The sequence below is a fragment of the Aethalodelphis obliquidens genome, unplaced genomic scaffold (assembly GCF_003676395.1).
Source record: "Aethalodelphis obliquidens isolate GAN/ISIS:26980383/991018 unplaced genomic scaffold, ASM367639v1 scaffold47, whole genome shotgun sequence".
In the NCBI taxonomy this organism is placed as follows: Eukaryota; Metazoa; Chordata; class Mammalia; order Artiodactyla; family Delphinidae; genus Aethalodelphis; species Aethalodelphis obliquidens.
Window position 1 is genome coordinate 14505923 of NW_020837991.1, and position 16461 is coordinate 14522383.

Below are 16461 nucleotides of genomic sequence, written 5' to 3' on the forward strand. Positions count from 1 at the left end.
ACACAGACTAATGGAACAGAACAAAGCCCAGAAATAAATCCTCCCATATATGGTCAAATAATTTTTGACAAGGGTGCCATAACCATTCAAACAGGGAAAGGATAGTCTTTTCGAGAAAGGGTGCTGGGAAAACTGGATATCCATTATTTAATGAACATGGACTTTTATCTTATACCACATACAAAATTTAACTCAAAATGGATCAAGACCTACATATAAGATCTAAAACTATAAAACTCTTTGAGGAAAATATAGGGGACAAAGCTTTATGACATTAAATTTGGCAAGGATTTCTTGGACATGACACAAGGAGGCAACAACAACCATAAAAAATAAATTGAACATCATCAAAATTAATAACTTTTGGGTACCAAAGGACACTATCAATAGTGTGCAAAGGCAACCCACAAAATGGAAGAAAACAGTTACAAATCATATATCTGATAAGGAGTTAATATCCAGAATATATAAAGAACTCCTACAACTCAACAACAAAATAAACAACCCAGTTTTTAAAACAGGCAAAGGACTTGAATAGACATTTCTCCAAAGGAGATATACAAAAGGCCAACAAGCACATGAAAAGATGCTCAACATTATTAATAATTAAGAAAATTCAAATCAAAACCAAAATGAGATACCACTTCACATCCATTAGGATGGCTATTACCAAAACATCAAAAACAAACAAAAATATCAGTGAGGATACGGAGAAACTCTTGCACACTGCTGATAGGAATGTAAAATGGTGCAGCTGCTACAAAAAACAATATGGCAATTCCTCAAAAAATTAATCACAGAATTACCACAAAATCCAGTAATGCCATTTCTGGGTATATACCAAAAAAAAAAAAAAAGAAAGCAGGGGCTTCAACAGATTTTTGTACACCAATGTTCACAGCAACATTATGCATAATAGACAAAAAGGTGGAAGCAATGCAAGGGTCCACTGACAAATGAATGGATAAACAAATGTGGTATATACATACAATGGAATATTAGTTAGCCTTCAAAAGGAAGGAAATTCTGACACACGCTACTACATACAATATGAATGAACCTTGAGGACATCATCCTAAGTGAAATAAGCCAATCACAAAAGGTCAAATACTATATGATTCCACTTAAATGAGGTACCCAAAATAGTCAAATTCACAGAGACAGAAGCTGGATGGTGGCTGCCAGGGATGGAGGTGGGGTATGGTTGTTACTGTTCTATGGGTACAGAGTTTCAGTTTGGGAAAATGACAAAGTTCTGAAGAAGAATGGTGGTGATAGTTGTGAATGTACTTAATGCCACTAAACTGTACACTTAAAAATGGTTAAAACTGTCAATTTTATGTTGTGTATATTTTACAACAATTTTCTTAAACAGCTACATAAACTTGACAACTACTGGGGAAAATAATTAAATTCTGTACATATCGTACATGTTAAAACAAAATAAATCTAAATGGATGAAATATTAAAACAGGGTAGGGAAATAAACCAAAAACTTTAAAAGGTAATGCAGGATAACTTCTTTATAACCCTGGAACAGGGGAGTCTCAGTAACTATAATTCAAAATCCAGACATTAAAAAAAGACTGATACTCCAATTATGTGAAAATTTAAAAGTTCTTCACAAAAACATACCAAAAGTAGCCAAAAGAAAAATGACCAAAAGAGAAAAATTAGCTGCACTCAGAGACAAAGAGTTAATCACCTTAATATATAAAGGATATCTAGGAGGTGATGTCAACAAGGGAGGGAAATAAGGAGAGAAGAAAGTGAAAGGTAAAAGACAATAACCATTCAAAGAAAAACAAATATAAATGGCTATAAATGAAAAGATGCTCAACTCTGTGGGGTAAAAAAAGAAAAACAAAGGCAAATTAAAAGTACACTGAGGAGGGCTTCCCTGGTGGCGCAGTGGTTGAGAGTCCGCCTGCCAATGCAGGGGACACGGGTGTGTGCCCCGGTCTGAGAAGATCCCACATGCCACGGAGCAGCTAGGCCCGTGAGCCACAGCTGCTGAGCCTGCGCGTCCGGAGCCTGTGCTCCGCAACGGGAGAGGCCACAACAGTGAGAGGTCCGCATACCACACACACAAAAAAAAGTACACTGAGGTAAATTTCATACATTCCTAGTTGGAATGATAGAAAATAATCAAAATCATTTGTAAATAAAACAGCCACTTTGGAAAACACTTAAACATTCACTTACCATATGACCCAGCAATTCTAATTCTAGGTATATACCAAAGAAAATATGTCCCCACAAAGAAGTGTAAACATTTGTTCACAAGAGCATTATTCATAATGGCCGAAAACTGGAAGCACAGTGTATATTCATCAAGAAAACAGATAAGCAAGGCTTGATATATTCATACAAACCAAAATTATTCCATCTATGAAGAATCATGAAAACGTAACCCATTCTCTAAGGAAAAGATACTCAACAGAAAACGAAATGACACAGTGTTGGAATTATCAGATAAAGACTTGAAAGCAGCTGTGACTATCACAATGAAATAGTAATGACTAACAGTAAATATCACAGAAACTCTAAAACTATTAAAAAGAACAAATGAAAATTATAGAACTGAAAAATGCAATGTCAGGTATAAAAAATTCTCTGGATGAGCTAAACAGCAGAACAGAGGAAATAATCAGTGAACTTGAAGGCAGATCAGTAAAACTCATTCAGTCTGACAAGAGGGGGAAAAAAATTAAAAAGAGAGACACAAAGTGAAAAGAATAGACCCTCAGAGACTTGGGGAACAATATCTGAAAGGTGACATAGGTTCCAGAAGGAAGGGAGAGAGATGCAGAATAAATCCAAAGAAAACTATACCTAGGCACATCATAATCAAACTACTGAAAATCAAAGATAAAGAAAAATCTTGAAAGCAGCCGGAGAAAAATGGCTCATTAACAGGAAACAAAAATTCAAATTACTAGCACCTTCTCATGAGAAACTATGGAGGCCAAAAGACAGTGGAATAACATTTTTTAAGTCTGAAGGAGGTGCAAATATAGTCAGCCCAGAAATCTTTTAAAAGCAAAAATATCCTTCAAAAATGAAAGTGCAATAAAGACATTTTTCAAATAAAAGAAAACTCATTCTCCAGGAAAGATCACATCTTGGGTCACAAATCAAGCCTTGGAAAATTTAAGAAAACTGAAATCCTATCAAGCATCTTTTCTGGCCACAATGCTATGAGACTGGACATCAATTACAGGAAAAAAACTGTAAAAAACACAAATACATGGAGGCTAAACAGTGCACTACTAAATAACAAAGAGATCACTGAAAAAATCAAAGAAGAAATAAAAAACTACACAGAAACAAATAACAATGAAAACACGATGACCCAAAACCTATGGGACGCAGCAAAAGCAGTTCTAAGAGGGAAGTTTATAGCAATTCAATCTCACCTCAAGAAACAAGAAAAATCTCAAATAAACAATCTAACCATACACTTAAAACAACTGGAGAAAGAAGAACAAAGAAAACTCAAAGTCAGTAGAAGAAAAGAAATCATAAAGGTCAGAGCAGAAATAAATGAAATAGAAATGAAGAAAGCAAAGATCAATAAAACTAAAAGCTTTGAGAATATAAACAAAATTGATAAACCCTCAACCAGACTCATCAAGAAAAAAAGGGAGAGGACGCAAATCAATAAAATTAGAAATGAAAAAGGAGAAATCACAACTGACATTGCAGAAATACAAAGGATTACATACATGGAATCTAAAAATAAATAAATGGTACTGATGAACCTAGTTGCAGGGCAGGAATAAAGAGGTAGACATAGAGAATGGACTCGATGACATGGGGCGGGAGGGTGAAGTGAGAGTAGCATCGACATATATACACTACCAAATGTAAAACAGTTGGCTGGCGGGAAAGCAGCAGCACAGCACAGAGAGATCAGCTTGGTGCTTTGCGATGACCTAGAGGGGTGAGATAGGAAGGATGGGAGGGAGACTCAAGAGGGAGGAGATATGGGGACATGTGTATGCATATGGCTGATTCGCTTTGTTGTGCAACAGAATCTAACACGGTATTGTGAAGCAATTATACTCCAATAAAGATCTATTAAAAAAAAGGAAAAAAGAAAAGAAAACTCACTGCCATCAAACCTGAGCTAAATAAAGTTCTTCAGGCTGAGGGGAAACGATACCAGAGGGAACCTGTGGTATTAATGAAGAACATCAGAAATGGGAAACAGCTAGGTAAATGAGACTTTTTTCTGCTTAATTTTTTAACACACTTTTGACTATTTAAAGCAAAAATCAAATTACCTTGTGGGGTTATAACATATGCAGATATAATACCTATGATAACTATAGCATACAAGGACAGTAGGGTAGAGGGAGTGTCAAGAGAGTTAACTCTTGGTTAACTCTCTGCATAAAGTTTTAAATTTATGGTTTCTACTCTGCATAAAGTTTTAAATTATTAACTCTAAGTAAAAAAATAAATAAGACGGTATACCAAAATTCAACTGTACCAATTTTTACGTTAAATGTAACACACTACAGTCTCCAATTAAAAGGGAGGAAGGAAGGGAGACAGAAGAAAGAGAAAGGAAGAAAGAAAAAGGAAGAAAGCTCCAACTATATATTGTCTGCATGATATGCACTTTAGAGATGGAGAATGAAGAAAGATGGATGGAAGGCAAATAGTAAACGTAACTCTGAAGTGGCTGTATTGATATCAGATGAAACTTCTTGAAGAAAAAGAGTTAACACCAGAGATAAAGAGAAATTTTATAATAATAAAAGGATAAATTCATCAAGAAGACATAAACTTAAACGTACATGTGCCTATTAACAGTTTAACGTCAAGCATGGTTTAATAGTACAAAAATCAAGGCTCTACTTTTTAGAACACCTCAATGAATTTCACTGGTTGGAATACTACCCTATTTCCCTTCCCAGACTCATCTAAGTACCCACAATTCACTTTCATAATCCTCAACCCCTGCAATATACTCTGTTATGTCTGAAGTAGAAAGAATCACTTTTATAAAGCCTTGATAATTATATTTAGGAACAAAAAACATAAATCCTAGCTCTTACAAAATATAAATGCTCCATCCTTCTTTTCATTGTTGCTCTTGTTTTATTTTATCCTAATCCTTTTTTTCCTCAAAGGCCCTTTTCAAATCTTTCATTTTCATCAGCCCTTTGGGAACACATCTGATTTCCACAGTATGATTCCCAGGCAAAATTAGTAGTCCTAATACCTTCCAACTTGCTGTTCCTTAATAAATGGTGCGTGTGTATGTGTTTTCCTGCCTATGTACACGTGTGTCTATTTTTAATATTAATTACACTATACTTTATTACTTTGAAGTATCTCGAGAATACTTTCACATCTAGTCCTAAACAGGGAAAATACATTTTGTGAATACCTTGATACTTCCGTATCAAATATTTTTATGTCAATTGTAAACAAAAATTTACATATATATGTAGAGAAAAAAATAAAACTACATAGGAATAATTCTATTATATAATGCTAGCATATACATACACTTTGTCTTCTGGAAGTCTAAACAAGAAATAGTAAATTCTGATTATCTACAGATAGCAGGATGGGAGAATTTTGTTTTTCAAATTAACACTTGTCTTAAATGGTCTAACCATGCACTAAATTATTTTTTAAAAGAATTTTTGAATAGGTAACATTAGCCCATGATAAAAATTTTAACAAATAAAACAAGAAGCAGTACTAAAGTAAGTTTCCCTACCACATAAAAAGTACTAAAGTAAGTTTCCCTACCAGGCCTATCTCCTAGCCACCCCACTGCTAACCCAAGAGGCAATCACTTATGTATTCCAGAGATAATTCATGCATAGAGAGGCATGTATGTCACTTTAATTTAAAACATGTCATTGGGTTATCTGGGTCGTGAAATCATTAATCTACTTCACTTCTTTATGCTTTCCTATACTTAAATAAGAAAGTGTCATTTTCTAAGTGGTCTTTAAAAAGAGACCATAAAATGAAAAAGGCAAAGCTATCCTAAGTTTATGAAATTCATAAGGGCAATATAATACTTTGAAAAACTAAACCAAATTTTTTCTTTGTGGCCCAGGGAAGCAAGTTAAATATACAGAAAATCTCCCTGGACTGTGGTAGCAATGAGAAAAGATCTACAATGCTGGTTTTGGTCAGCAAAGTTGGAAATTGCTTTGAGAAAGGAATACAGTAAAGGAGAGAATTCAAAAGCACTTTGGAAGTTATCAAAGTGATTAGAAGAACAGCAGTGGAAATGTAATAAAGTTAGGAGAGAGGGAAAGCTCGGATTGATAGAAATGAACAGCAAAAAAAAAAAAAAGAATTTTATACAAGAAATGGTTACTTTATTGTGGTCCTAACTGCCTCTGGGCAGGGGGGAAAGTGGATTTGAGGAGAGCCATTTATAATGTTGTTTCATTCTTAAAAAACAAAAAGAAATGAATCATTACCAGGTAATTATTCTGATAAACAGGGGTATATGTTATATTATTCAGTATACCTTTCTAAAAGGAAGAAATTTATTTATGGAAAGAATATTTTTAAGTAGTAAAACCAGTTAAAAGCAGTAGCATCCCTCATGTTGGATATTATTTTTAATTCTGCAAATTCATGTTTATTTATTGAAAGCATGTAGTTGATTTGACAGAATACTTTTTTATTTAATACAATGGTTCACTTTTCTTTTTGCTTTGAAAAACCTTATCAAGCAAAAAACTACTTGAAGATCCCAATACATTACGGATATTGAACCACTAAATGAGAACAGAATCTTTAAAAAAAAATAATTACATTTCAAAAATGAACTGGAATAAAAAGCTAGGACAAAAAGCATTCCAGAAAAGAACAAATATGTACCAAAGCTATTACGCTAAATATGGTGTGTGACTCTGTAGACTACCTAAGGGAGAAACAGCAGTAGAGTTTTAACTTTCAATGTTTCAACAATTTTAAACCATACAACAAAATGAATATAAGACCCTAGAACTTTAGGGTGGATAGAACCTTAATAATAGTACAACCCATTTTCCAAAATTTCTTGGTATTGAGAACCACTAATTTAAAGTTGAAACAATTTTATCTCAATATGAATGACCAGCTTCCACCCTAACATACTATAAAAACAAAGTAAAGTACACATAGAGATTTTTACATAACAAGCATATAATTTTCAAATTTTAAGTGAAAACGGAGGTCTACAAATGAATCCCAATGCCAACTTTCATGACATCTCAATTCTCAGCTTAGCTATATAGTTTTCTTCCTACTTGTAGTGTGAGGAACTTTTAGCACAAGAATGTAATGGCTAATTCACAGGGAATTAGCTATAAAGATAACTGGCAATTTTTTAAAAAGCATTTCCATTTCCAGTTCCCTCCAATGTTCTTCTCATTACATGAAAGTCACTATTTAACACAAAAAGACTGACAAGACTGTTGAGTGGAAGAACCTGGATTCCTAAATGTCAACAGAAATATTCTCCCAGTTCTTCCAGATCTAAAACTTAAAATCTAATAATTCCTTTTCACTCTTAGGGAGGAAAGAACATGGACCACAGAATCAGAAAATCATGAGTGAAATGTTTGTTCCACCATTTACTGTCTTGTGATTATAGACTTTATTCCTAAGGAATAAAACCAAATTTGCAAGGCAGTCACGACAATTAAGATAACAGTGGATGGCACTCACTAAGTATTCAGTAAACATTTCCTTCCCCAGATCATTTTCCTTTATCCAGGGTCCTTTTTTTCCTTCTATCCACTCCCATAATTATTCTTTCAAAGACTCTTGGCGATGTTTTCCCAACCTCTTTGCTACTAACCAGTCCAAGCGTCCACCACGAAACACGTAGACTACAGCAGTCAATACTTGTCCCACGACAGAAGCCAGTCACAAATGGCCACAAGTTGTATAACTCCATTTATATGAAATAGCCAAATAGGCAAATCCACAAGGATAGAAAGTAAATTAGTGGTTGCCAAGGGTTGACGGTGACGAGAATGGAGAGTTTCTGCAAATGGGTATGAAGTTTCTTTTTGGTGTGATAAAAATGTTCTAAAATTGACTGTGGAGATGGTTGCACAACCTGGTGATATACTATAAATCACTCAATTATACACTTTAAAAGGGTAAATTTTACGGTATGTGAATTATATTTCAATAGAGCTGTTAAAAACAAAATAAAATAAAACACTAGACTCAGACTAATACTGCATAAATTTAACTTTTATCAGTCTTCTGCTTAATGATCTACACAATCAACTGCCCATCAAATCATTCCAAACAATTGTGCCCCATTTAAACTCCTTCTGAAATAAGGCAGGATAATAAATAAATAAAATACTTGCTGTCCCAAAGCTCCCAATAGGAATACCTCAATTCCCGGTAGGGCAATCTCCTAACTGATCCCTCCCTCAAATATTTTGAGACTCCTTCCTGACTTCCCTTCATCAATAAAATATTTGCTGGGCATTATTAAATACTATGCATGAGGCCATAACTTGGAGACCGAACAAAAGACATCCTGCCATCATAAAGCTTTCAACTTAGCTTACACATCTTACCCTGACAAAGTCTTCCTACCCTTCCATCTATCATATCCTATTTATACTTTTCCAAGGATTTGATCAAATTCATAAACCAACCTCCACCTACTACAACCCTTATTAATCTCCCCAAACAACTAAATACTAAAATGTCATCCTTACTAATGAGAACCTACTCTTTTAGCACAGGGAACTCTACTCAATGCTCTGTGGTGACCTAAATGGGATGGAAATCCAAAAAAGAGAGGATATATGTATAGCCAATTCATTTTGCTGTACAGTAGAAACTAACACAACATTGTAAAGCAACTATACACCAATAAAAATTCATTTTAAAAAAATGTTGGCAATGCCTACATAACCAGAAAAAAAAAATACTATTTCAGTCCTGGTTTGTGCAGCAGGTCACATTGCTGGTATTTATAATCACCTTCTTTCAACACCCTTGTCCTCACCCAACACTCAGCTCTTCATGGTTCTTTGCCTGAAGAGATGACTCAACATTCATTCTTGAATGCTTTGACCATTAGATGTTCTGCCTCAATTAGGTTATTATAATTATCCATTGACTTTTCTCCCCAGCTTTACTGACAAATAAAATTGTAAGATATTTTAATAAATAAAATAAATGCCATCCTTAATTATTTCACATACATTAGTTTCATCTCTGTAACTTAACTGTAAGCTTCAAGTATAAAACCATGCCATCACTTTCTGTACATACCAGTGTTCAGCACAGAACTGAAAACACTGTAATAGTGAAATAAGTAATTAATTACTTTCAACACCCTTAATAACTAGAGCCACCATTATTTACTGTATGCCAATTATTTTGCTATGCACTTTACATTATCTCTAATATTTATCATTACCCTGGATGTTCTATGTCTTTTTACATATTGGGAAACTGCAACTCAGAGAAGAAACCACTTCAGAGAAATAGCAAAGCTAGATTTGAACTTAAGTATCTATCAGCCTCCAGTCAATGCTGGTTTGTACTGTCTCCCTAAAGTATGAGCGATTACATACACAATAAAACCAGAGAAAGAACTAACAGTATAGTTTATCATGCTACCTATGTGATCTCTGGCAAGTAATTTACACTCTGTGTCACAGTTTCATCTGTAAAAGAGAATAACAGTAACTATCTCATAGGGTTAGGTATAAAATGAATTAATATATGTAATGCAATCAAACGAACAGTGTATGGCACATAGTATGCACTACATGACTGTCGGCTATTATTTTTTTATCATCATAAATCACCGTAACGAAGTCATCAAATATACTTCCTATTCTCATAAACCTGGCTTATAACAGATTGTGGCTTCATACTACCTACAACATGAACGAAGTTAGTATAGAATTCAAGGCCTTCCAGGCTTCCATAATCCAGCTCCAACATCTTTCTACTTTAATTCAACCCAAGAAGCACTTACTGAGCACCTTCCATATATCAGACTCTTTCACTATTTCCCTGTATCATATCAAACATTTCACTACTTCTCTGTACCATCTTAAACATTACTACTTCCTTGTACTATATCAAACCTAACACACCCAAATTCTACCTTTACACTTCCCACCTCATTATTTCCTCCCACTGTTCTCTCACCTGGTACACTAGTCTTATTTCTGCCTACCAATATTTTACTTATCCTTAAAGGCCTACTTCAATTATTATCTCTATCAGGAAATTTTTTTTCATGCTCCCTAGAAAATGTAAATTTTCCTTCACCTATGATTCCAAAAAATTTCATTTTATACCTACCAGAGCATTTGCCATACTGTCATAACCATTTGTGTACATGTGAGCTTCCTAAAGGCAAGCAGCATTTCCTATTCATCTTTATGTTCCCCACAACAAAAGTCCTGTAAAAGTATTTATTCACTTGCATAGATGACGCTTACTATTCACTGAACACCAATTTCTCCAACTATAAACAAATGAAATGCATAAACTATTTCCTCCCTTCCAAGTTTTATATATATGTGTGTGTGTATATATATACTTATACACACACACACACACACACACACACACACATACACATCCCATTATCTCTTGGGAAAAAAAAGTGTAGCTCAAATTCTTTAAATTATACTCCTGGTTTACAATTAAAAAAAAAAAATTAAAAAAATAGCCTGTCATTATCAAGTAGGTCCTGTTTTCCAAAATACTCCATAATGCCAAATTGCTAGAATATTATACCTCTGTTCTAATGAAAAATCCCATACTACTCAAACCATCATCCATTATTCTTAAAATAAAAAAAAAGAAAAACTGCTCTTTCAACACGTTAGGCTGAATTTTTTGGAAAAAGTTTTAATTCAAATTGCTAGTCAGTAATGGATCATGCAGTTATCAAAATGAAATAATAAGGAATTTAAGGCAACATGAAGAAAAATGAGCAACTGACTTCTCCATACTCATCTTTTCCCCTACAGTGAACACTATTTTTTCTGCCAGAATTGAATCACCATTCCTATCCTGAGGGACCCACAGGAGGCAAAACCTCACATCACTTAATAGAAGGAGGGAACTGACGCTGACCCATCCCACTCCTGTCAGCTTCTATATATCACATGATCTATGTCTAGCCAATCTGAGCCTCGGTCAGAACTTTCAATCTTGACTGAATAACCAAAAGATGATGAAATGGTTTAGACTTCGTATTGCTAGTGTCTAGTTGCAGCATTCTGCCGCATGACTGGCAGCAGACTCTTGATACCTGACCTTCCTTTTTCTCTGCTTTTCTGGACCTGGTTCTTCAGCCTTCTCATCAATTTTGTGATCTACATCATATCCCTTCAACAATCCCTTTTTTTGCTTATGTTAGCTAAAGTTATTTTGTTGTTTGCAGCTAATTTCTCACATATAACCACAAGTTACATCTCTCATTTCTACTTCTCAAGAGTTTGCTCTCAATTTTAAATAGTTTCATTTTATTAAAAAAATCAAAGTTTCATTTCTAAAATAACTTCCCTGACAGTAAGGCAACTTAAATAAGCAAGGAACATCCCTTTGAAAGGCATTATGGAAGCAATAAAATTCTCAACTAGTCTTTTATACAAATAACAAATTCATCAAGAAAAGGTAGGAAAAAAAGCCCCCCCAAAGTCTCTTTTGCTGTTACCTCTACCTTTTTTGACCATTATGAAACAAAGTTTTAAAAGAAATACCTTCCAACAGGAAACATACAAGCTCTTACGTGTGCTTTTTCAATAAAATGCATCCTACTTCATCATATACTCCAGAAATAACAATTCTGTTCATTCTCGTTTAGAAAAAAAAAATCTACTTTCTAATAACCATGTGTTTCCTTTAATCTATATATTCATTATTTGCAGAGTCAAATGTCAAATGTGTACTAAGTCCTCTGTGTCTAACATAAAAATTATTTTTATAGTCCTATATTCTTAAGTTATTTTTATTCTTAGGTTCAACTGTTTCATCTCTACATTTTATGCAATCATTAGTGAGGAATGACTTTTTTAATGCATCTATTATTTATGTTCAAATTGTAGCTTAATGAATATGTACACCTTCATTTTAAAGTTATGTGTAATTAAACATCATTTCCTTAATTGAGCTGTCCTGAATTAACCAGCAATTGTCAGTTTTACCATGCTAGACACAATATGTCTTTATAATATTCAAAGAACTAAGTAAATAGTTCTATGTCATTTAACTTACATGTGTTTCAGGTTAATAAAATCAAAGAATTGGTCACAAAGACCTCCCTATATAGTTCATATTTGTTAAAAATTAACAGTTCTAAAAGTAGAAATTTATTTTTCTAAATATGTAGCTTAAAATTTGAACACTCTTCAAAAACTGGATTTAACAATTTAACCACCCTTACTGAATAATATTCCAAGTTGGAGTAGTCTAGTAGTGGGCCCTGGAGTCAGACTGCCTCAGGGCTCAATTTCTATATCTACTACTTAACTATTTACATAAGCAAGTTACTTAAGCTCACCATACCTCACTTTCCTCACCTTTAAAATGGTGATTATACAACAGTACAAACCCACTTCGCAGGGTTTCTGAAACTGTTAAACTCTTAAAAGGCCTTGAAATGGCTGATTTGTAAACATTCCATGTAATAAGTCTTTAAATAACTGAAATCCAAAACCTAAAATACATGTATCTAAGATTTAAATGCCTAAAACAATTAAAAAAGCACATTTCTGTGAAAAGACCATCAATTTTATGAAAACGGTCTCAAACGTTATGTTGGGGAACATAAAATCACAGGTTTTCATCTGTGCCTTATACTGCGCATTTTTATTACAACAGAAACACTAAAGAATTCTGATGCATGTGTTGCACCACATCTCAAACAAGACTACTTTAACTACAAAAAACATACATGTTACTTCGACTATTAAGAAGAAATTTCAATTACTATAACTCATAAACATGAACTCCTAAGAAAACATAAAAGAATTCAAGAATGCTGTCAACTGACACCTAAAAAACACTCCTGAAAGACATTTCTCAACCCTGGACCTCTGTTTAATTTGTAAATAGAGTGGATTAAATTATTTCTCAAATTCTTTTTCAGCTCCATTAATTCTGTGTGAGTAATTAGGCACTTCTCTAAAGTGTGTCACAAATACACATTAAACGCTATTTTTAATAGCCTCAAAGTAACCGAATCTTTTAAATGCTTATAAGCAGAAAAGCACACTGTATTTTAATTATACTAAACTCTAAAACTTTAAGCAAACACTTGGGTTTTATCATAGACCAATACTAAAAACATAGTTTATATTTTTACAGTTTCCAACCCAACCCTAAACTGTAAGGTATTTTGCATCCTAGTTCCCCCTTTTAAGACTTCCACCCTCCTTGTAGCAACCCCTCATTCACACTAAACCCTGTAACTGAAAGTGTTAAAGACATCCTTCGCAAGAGTATGGCATTTTCACAAAGGGCAAGAAGCCTTCAAGGAGAATGTTTATAGATGGAATGCTCAGCACCAGAACAGATGAAGAAAATGGTCTCTGAGGCACGGGTTAGGGGTAGGGAGGAAGAGGAGAAGGAGGGAAAGAACGTACGCGACACACAAATTCAAGGCTGGTCCCTTCCTGGTTGCAAGGAGGATGCAAGAATGACTTGTGTTTAAATGAACAGTTTGGTAAGGTTTTGAAAAAAATTTTGAAAGAAAATTATTCAAATTCCACAAAGTTGTCCTTTGGAAAAATTAAGATACTATTTGTCTTTCTGCTCTGGTATTAATCAGTTATGCAGGTACCTTTTATACATTTTATGATATAAAGGCCCACATAAAGATATAAAACAAGCAACACAAAAAACAGTATTAATCAGTATCCTATTTTGAAGAACCAAATTTAAAATATTTATCCAATAACATCACCTTATCTTGCACCATTACTTAATAATTCATGAATTTATAAGTGCTTGGTAAGCTGTAAAGCCTGTTAATGTAGTGTTATTATTTTGCTCTTACCTCTTTATGCTAGTGGCTATCACAGATCCATAGTGTCATAAAAGAGGCTGCAAGTTCCAAAAAAATTGCAGGTGAGCATTGAAACGCTTTTATTACAGGGGAATTTCATTTCAGAAAACATACTGCCTAAAGGTACATTTGAACCCTCCCAGACTTCTGCTCCTAGTCGGAGCGTTTAGCTGTCTCCACGTGCTGGAGGGGGAGCATTCTGCACAAGGAGGAACACTGGGAGGAAAATTCAGCCCTACCGTGAGCTAAACTCTCCCAAGGACTTGCCTCCTAAAAAGTGGGATGAGATCACTCACCACTTCAAGCCACAGTGCTCACTCATTCTTCTCTTTGTGATGCTCAAGAAGCCAGATCACATAACCAAGATTTTTTAAGGAAGATTAATGTTCAGTCTTTTTGTTCTCTCTTTAAATTGTCATTTTATTAGCTTCAATTTAAAAATGGTAATAATTATCGTCAAATCCCCACCTTCACTTCTGAAGCTCCTGTATTTTTAACTTCCCCTTAGAATATTTCCAATTATGGATCAATCCAAATTCCAATCTTACTCAGATTCTTAAAACCAACTCCTTATTGTCCCACTCAAACTCAGAATCGGAAATCTTCATTGATTGCTATTTACGATATACTAGAAACAACTGCCAAGTCCTAGCTATACCTCTATCTCTCAAATCAGCAAAAACATTTTGACTGAGCAAAGAACCGTGGTAGACAAAGCCCACAGGAAATAAGAAAATAAGCATAAGACAATGTGTTCCTTTCCTTAAGGACTTTTCAATTCAATAAAAAAGGGAGCTAACTGATAACAGTAATAATTACATTGTACTGAGCTCTTACTATGTACCAAGCACTGTGCTGAACCATCTTCATGCATTATCTCAAAAAAACAACAAAACCCCCGTAAGATAGATACTGTGATCTCCAAATTACAAAATTAAGACCTGTAGAGTTTGCAGTGTCCAAGGTCACACAGCTAGTAAATGGTAGAGCTTGAACTCAAAAACAGCTCTGACTACAAAGCCCTTGCTACCCTTAAATAAACCGCACAAAACAATATAACTGCCAGAAGAAATGTACAAACAAAAGAAGCAATCTTTCCCAAATTTATCTCTTCTGCTCCATTCCCACTGCCAACACCCTATTTCAGAATTTCTGCATAACAGGTGCTGAGAGGACTGCTTAAAAATCATCTAAGAAGGACCTCCCTGGTGGCGCAGCGGTTAAGAATCTGCCTGGCACAGCTTCCCTGGTGGCGCAGTGGCTGGGAGTACGCCTGCCAACGCAGGGGACGCGGGTTCGAGCCCTGGTCCTGGGGGATCCCACATGCTGCAGGGCAGCTGGGCCAGTGCACCACAGCTGCTGAGCCTGCACTCTGGAGCCCGCGAGCCACAACTGCTGAGCCTGCGTGCCACGGCTGCTGAGGCCAGCACGCCTGGAGCCGGTGCTCCACAAGGGGAGAGGCCGCCACAATGAGAGGCCCTTGCACCCCGGCGAGGAGCGGCCCCCAGCTCGCCGCAGCTAGGGAGGGCCCACGCGCAGCAACGAAGACCCAAAGCAGCCAAAAATAATAAGTAAATAAAATAAATTTAAGAAAAAGGAATCCGCCTGCCAATGCAGAGGACAGGGGTTCGTGCTCTGGTCCGGGAGGATCCCACATGCCGCAGATCAACTAAGCCTGTGCACCGCAACTACTGAGCCTGAGCCCTAGAGCCCGCGAGCCACAACAATAGAAGCCACCGCAATGAGAAGCCCACGCACCGCAACGAAGAGCAGCCCCCCGCTCGCCACAACTAGAGAAAGCCCACACGCAGCAACAAAGACCCAACGCAGCCAAAAATAAAATTTTTTAAAAAAAGAATAAAGAGTTACCCTCACTAATACAAAGAAAGCAACGTGCACAGGTCTGAAAAGAAGTGCCCATGGTGTACCAGAAAGAACACAGGGCTTAAATACAAAAAAAAAAAAAAAAAAACCTTAAATACAAATAGCAACTCTCACAACCCACCTACATGACATTAAAAGAGTAATTTAAATTCTCTGATTCTATTTTCTCACTTGTAATATGAGGTAAAAATAGCTGTCACAAGATTAAATAAGTTAAATAAAAAGCCTGACCAGCAGGTCCTCCTCTAGTGGATCTTCCCCTTCTGTGCTTAAAAGTAAAATTTCTGAACTTTTTTACAATAAGGCTGAAAAGTTCATTAGATTCAATATACACCCAATCCAAAGTCAATATTCCAACACAAAATTGGCAGGCAGGAAGAGATTGGCAGGAAAGGAAAGGAGAAAGATATTTTAGGCAAGACTAAGAAGCTAACTTCTCAACAGGAGCAAGTGTGCTATACTTACTGCAAACAGCATGCAAAAAAAAACAAGACCCATGACGGAATAAGAGTTTTAATGAATGTTTTTTG

The 16461-nt window shown here is 35.3% G+C and overlaps 1 protein-coding gene across 1 annotated transcript in view; it reads right to left on the reverse strand.

Moving 5' to 3' along the window:
* ACTR3 (actin related protein 3) overlaps positions 1-16461 on the reverse strand; it is a 57455-nt gene that overhangs the window by 37137 nt on the left and 3857 nt on the right. The gene's annotated exons all lie outside the window — the stretch shown is intronic.